Source organism: Gymnodraco acuticeps, unplaced genomic scaffold, assembly GCF_902827175.1.
Source record: "Gymnodraco acuticeps unplaced genomic scaffold, fGymAcu1.1, whole genome shotgun sequence".
NCBI lineage: Eukaryota > Metazoa > Chordata > Actinopteri > Perciformes > Bathydraconidae > Gymnodraco > Gymnodraco acuticeps.
Window position 1 is genome coordinate 425,317 of NW_022991085.1, and position 5,647 is coordinate 430,963.

A 5,647-nucleotide genomic window follows, 5' to 3' on the forward strand; every position below is an offset into this window, starting at 1 on the left:
CTCATCCGACCGGTCAGTCCAGGTCAAGCCCCCAGGAAGTGCGCCGGAGTCTGATGAGAATATTCGTGCTGGCCAAACGGCGGTACTACACTTCCTTTAGGTTGCTGGGCCCGGAAACACTTTTTCCCATTGACTTACATTGGGAAAGAGTGGTCTGTAACTCGTTGGATAATTTTTTTTAAACTAAATAAACAAGCCAGTATGAACACTTGTATAGCCCTTATTAAAAAAATGCGTTCCTCAAGTTGTAAAAATGTGCTAATAACGTTATTCTGAGAGTTATTTCCCTCTGCATTATGAACGCGCATCTAACCCACGGGACCGCGCCGCCCGGCACGTTCATGTTACGTGTTCAGCACTACATGCATTTATCTTTACCCATGGATGCACAATAACAACGGACCATATCACCTTACTGCCATCCCACGGAGCTGTAATAATGGATATATTGCACATGTTTGCTGTATTTCATCATTTGTAAAATATTATACTACATGGGCTGTATGATGTAGCCAAAATCTTGTACCGTAAATGTTGTATTAAATAAAGTTAATATTACCGACGTTAGATTAACGTCCCTGTAGCTTATTATTGCACTAAGAAGCTTATTGCACTGTATATATAACAGTGCAATAATTCTTTCATGCTAAATGAAGCTCTGTTGGATATCACTAGATCCTGTTACAGCGTAATATAAGTACATAACGATTGATGTGTACATTAGCATAATTACTAGCTAACCGCTAGCTGCTAACTGCCGCCTTGTTAATATCAAATCCATCATAATAACAACTCATTACCATGCTGTCATGAACGCATGGTGCTGTTACGTGTACGCAAATTGACGTAATTGATGTGAACGAGCATTTTGGTTAAAGTTGTACATGCTCTATGAGTGCACATACGGGTACTTCTCAGGCATGCCGGGTAATCTGTGACGTTTCACTCTCTCAAAAGTTGGGCCATTTTATCATCATGCGCTAATGAGCAACTCTCAAAGGAATGAATGAGGCCCCGCCTCCCACGCTGTATCCAGTTCTTATTATCAGGGCTGCACATAACTGGTGCGCAGGTGCGCATGCGCACCTCCGCCAAAAACAGAGCACCGGGTCATTTGAAACAAAGCGCATTTGCGTACCAACATTGAGAGAGGGAGAGAGAGAAGGGAGAAGAGAAAAGAGAAAATAGAGGAGAGAGGAGAGATGAGAGAGAGAGAAGAGAGAGAGAGAAGAGAGAGAAAGAAAGATATTTGCGAGTTGCATATGAACCATGATATGAACTCAGGGCCGGCCCGTAGCGCTGGCTAGATGTTCACCTAGGGCGCCAGATCTGGGGAGTCGCTGCGCTGGCAGTTCTGGGAGGGAAAAAAACATTTTGACCGTTGGGGCTCATCCTAATGTAACAATATTCATAATTAAGTAAATGTAACACCCTTTTCACCCCGGTTACACGTTTCATTTGCCCTGTACGATGGACGCTGTAAGTGATGAAAATGGGGAATGTTGGCTTATCTGGCGCCCGCAGCTCACAGCCAAAATGCGAGGGAGAGAGGGAGGGTGCACCGGTACCAGCGCTGTTGTTATTAGAATCTGGTGCCGTGCTAGCTGCTCTAACGGATATAAGAAGAAGATGTTTCTACAATAATGTGGAGGGAGAGTCCTCTCCAGTCAAACTGAGAGGCTGATACTACAGCTCAGTGAGGTAAGGACTCTTAGTCTAAGTTCAAACGGTTTGGTCACAATTTATGTAAACACATATTTCCAAGGCACTCCTTTATAATTATTGGGATAAACAGGTTTCAAATCATTCCAATGTATAAGACAGTAACCAAAAATATCCTTTAAAACTGGAGAGATAAAAAAATGCATAAATAAAAAAATGTTAAGGTAAAATAAGATATGAACAACACAAATAAAATAAGTTACATTCATTTGTTATTGGCTATAGGTTATTGGTTATGTTCACATACTTATTTGATTACATCCACTTGTCTAAGATGACAACAGAGACTTTCGACCCAAACCCAGCTGTTGACTTGTGGATGCAAGCAGCTAATCGCAGACTCAACCAGAGAGAAAGAAGTAGGCCTACATCATCAGCTACCATGTCTGACAGAGAGGAAGACAGTGAGGAGAACAGTCAGGAGGGTAGTGATGACAGCTTGTAGGATTACTGGTCGTGCTAATGTTGTCTTGTGTTCACCTCTGCATGTGTGTTCTGTGTTCACCTCTGCATGTGTGTTCTGTGTTCACCTCTGCATGTGTGTTCAGTGCCTTGTGTCTGGCAACTAAAGTCAAGACCCCCTCAAAAGTTACGGTTTATTTCATTTTAAGGATGAGCACCAAGCAACATCTCCAGGTGCTCCTTTGAGAACCACGGCAAAAAAGTTATGTGCACCCCTGGTTATTATACATCCATGGTCCAGGTCAGCAGGTAGAAGAGGTCAATTCTTGGCTTGCTCTTCCTGTTGTCATCTGAGGTCTTCTCCTATTGGCCGGCGTCGTCGGGGGGCGGGTCCAATGTAATTCCTGCCTTTTTCTGTTGTTAAATTACATCATTCTGGTGTCTGTGGTTATTTAAACGTTCCCTAATAAACGTTATTCAGTGGTAATAAATGAGTGCTAAACCCAGTGAGCTCAGTGTACAACATCACATGTCATTTCATCTTCAATTCACGGTTTGAAAATGCAGCATTTCGCCACATGCTAATGCTAACCGGAAGTGAATAATTTTCAGAATAAAAGTATTAAGTTAATAGTAAGTGAACTTCAGGTTTTTCAGAATAAAACTGATTTAAATTAAATAGTGTAGTGCCGTGAAAAGAGAGTCGGAGGCGGTGTATTAAGAATGGAGTTCCAATCTTTATTATCCATTACTTTCAGAGAGGTTAACACATGCACTGCTCTGCCTGATGAGCTAGCAGGAATGGCAGCTAAAGCTACAGGTGTTCCCCACTAAAGGGTCCGTGTGGCAACACAATAAGCAAGGTGAATTATGACCAATAACGTGTCACCACAATAGTGTATTTAATTCAAATTACGCCATATCATCATTGATTTTAATTTCTAACACTAGCTACTATGTGTGTGTAGCATGAAGGGGCTACAGATGTATTTTCGTTTTGTAACCCTCTCGTGTAAAATGATATATATATTAGCTAAACCCAAGCTCATCATCAAAGATTCTTAATGAGAGGTTGAAAACCGTCTCTGCTTTCATGGAAACCCCAGAAACTGGTTGTGACGGCTGCTGTTCTTTACTGTATGGTTAGTATAATCCATGTAGGGTCCAAATATTTGTATTGGCCAGTGTAAGTGCTGGTTTTGTACCCTACATCTATGTTAAGCTGTTCAACGTTCTACTAACACTATTTTATGTAGTTATAAGATAATACATTGAGAGAGCTAAGACAGGCCATACAAGCGTATCTGTTTGAATGTCCATAAATTACAGTATTCCAAACAGCAGAACTTCTGTGTATGTGATGTGACTGACAACCTGACATGGTTTAGCCTTTTCCCACACCTACTACTTGCCTGATCAGCCTGCTCTCAGCTTTCTCATTTGTCTGTGTTGTATTGAAGCAGTGTCCTAAATGTAAAATGACTGACATTTTGTTTTAAGAACTGTTCACCTGTGGAGATTGCAGTGGCAAAGTGTTCCTGTGTAGCTGGAACAGCACTCTGCAACCACAATGTTGCACTGCTGATCCAGACCGCACACTACTCCACACTCAACCTGGCTGCTGTCCCCCCTGTCCTCAGCTGCACTGAAACAGAGCAGCGATGGCACAAGCCAAGAACCATGGTAAGTACAGTATGTGTTCACAACCAATCCACGGTTTAATGAGTATTTCCTTTGTGCCAAGAGCTGATTTAGTATGTTGCATCAACGACCTTTTCAATTCATTTGACAATTATTTTGTGTAATTAAAAGGGTGTGAAACCAGGCAGAGTGAGTGACATGGTGTTCATTTCCACTAAGCCAAAGCAGTTTACAGTTGCTGACGGTGTAAGGTCATATCTATTGTCCTAAGTAATTGTATGTAGCCTGCTATAACTTTGTGATTGTTGTCTGAGTGTAAAATTGTTCTTAAAGTCCTAATTATCATATAAACATGTTCAAAGGAGTACACGTTACAAGGCCGTGCGGGGGGAGCTGCCAGACCCAGATGTCCTCAAAGTCAGCGAGGCATACAAGGACTTCTCAGCAGACATCGCACCACGAAAAAAAAACGAATGGCTCACTACTCAACTCAACGACTAACACTCTTTCAGAGGATATGTTGGAAATGCACACATTATATATATTTTTTGCATCTACTTTCTGGATATTGTACATCTGTTCATCTGTTATATAAACTAGCATTACTTAAATATGCAGAGACTAATTGAAATGTTTAAATATGTATTTTTCCCCCGATATAACATCAACCTATGTTTTGTAAAAGTTTATTAAATGAATCTGTAAAATGTTATCATATTGTGGATTTATTAAATTATGTATTTTCCTTTGTTATTTATGTGTGCATTTGTTTTGAGGATATAATTCATTAGTACCTAAACATAGTATGGTATAACTGCTTTTTGTAATGAAATACACAATTGGTTTGGGAGCAAGAAATCTTTTAATCGTTGTTGCCCAGGCTTGCCGAAATGAATGGAAACTTATCTCCCGATTATGTTAGGAACCTTGACTCAATAGCTTGGAGGACTCAAATGCACGACCCAGAGACAAAAAGGTTTTGAAGAAAAAATTGTCTTTACTTGCAAAAACAAAATCACTCTTTTAGAGGAATGAACAAACTGACAAACGTAAAGCGCTCTCGTAGAGGGTAAAAGGCAAAACACTGACTATCATTAAACAATGGCTTAGATCTTACTTCTTGGAGCAATGAACAAGATGAACCGACAACTAACAAGGGGAGACAGGACAATATATACACGTGGTAAGTGGGCACAGGTGGAAACAATTAGGGGCGGGGCAGACACTGATGATGGCGGGAAAAGGAACCAGAGCAGGAAGTAAAGGGACCTGGAATGAGACAAGGTGAGTACAAATACAACAGGAAGTGGAACATAAACTAAACTAACATGACAAAACTTAACATAATTGACGGGACACAACAGTACCCCCCCTTCTAGGGCCGACTCCTGACGGCCCAGGCTGCTCAGGGTGACGATCATAGAAGTCACTGATGAGTGTCTTGTCCACAATGAACGTTGAGGAGACCCACAAACGTTCCTCAGTGCCGTAACCCTCCCAATCAACCAAGAATTGTCGTCCTCGGCCCCGTTTGCGGACCGCCAGAAGTCTCCCGACTGTGTACACCGGGCCACCTTCAATGATCCGGGGTGGTGGAGGGGGCTTGGAGGCGGGAACCAGAGTGCTCTCTCGAACTGGCTTGAGTTTGCTCACGTGAAACGTGGGATGGACCCTCAAAGATCTGGGGAGTTTGAGGCGCACAGAGACAGGGTTAATGACTCTTGAAATTGGGAAAGGACCCACAAACCTCGGTGCCAACTTCTTGGAGTGAACGTGTAGGGGTAGATCCTTGGTGGAGAGCCAGACTTTCTGGCCCGCCCTGTAGAGGGGAGCCGCACGCCGGTGACGATCCGCCGCTGACTTCATCCGGGTCGAGGTCTGG

General features: G+C 42.4%; 1 long non-coding RNA gene across 1 annotated transcript; it reads left to right on the forward strand.

Moving 5' to 3' along the window:
- The first annotated feature begins 3,773 nt into the window (after positions 1-3,773).
- LOC117560056 lies at positions 3,774-4,165 on the forward strand. Its single transcript, XR_004571110.1, has 3 exons — positions 3,774-3,807; positions 3,937-4,016; positions 4,128-4,165. It is a non-coding gene; the product is annotated as an uncharacterized LOC117560056 (long non-coding RNA).
- The last annotated feature ends 1,482 nt before the right edge of the window (positions 4,166-5,647 follow it).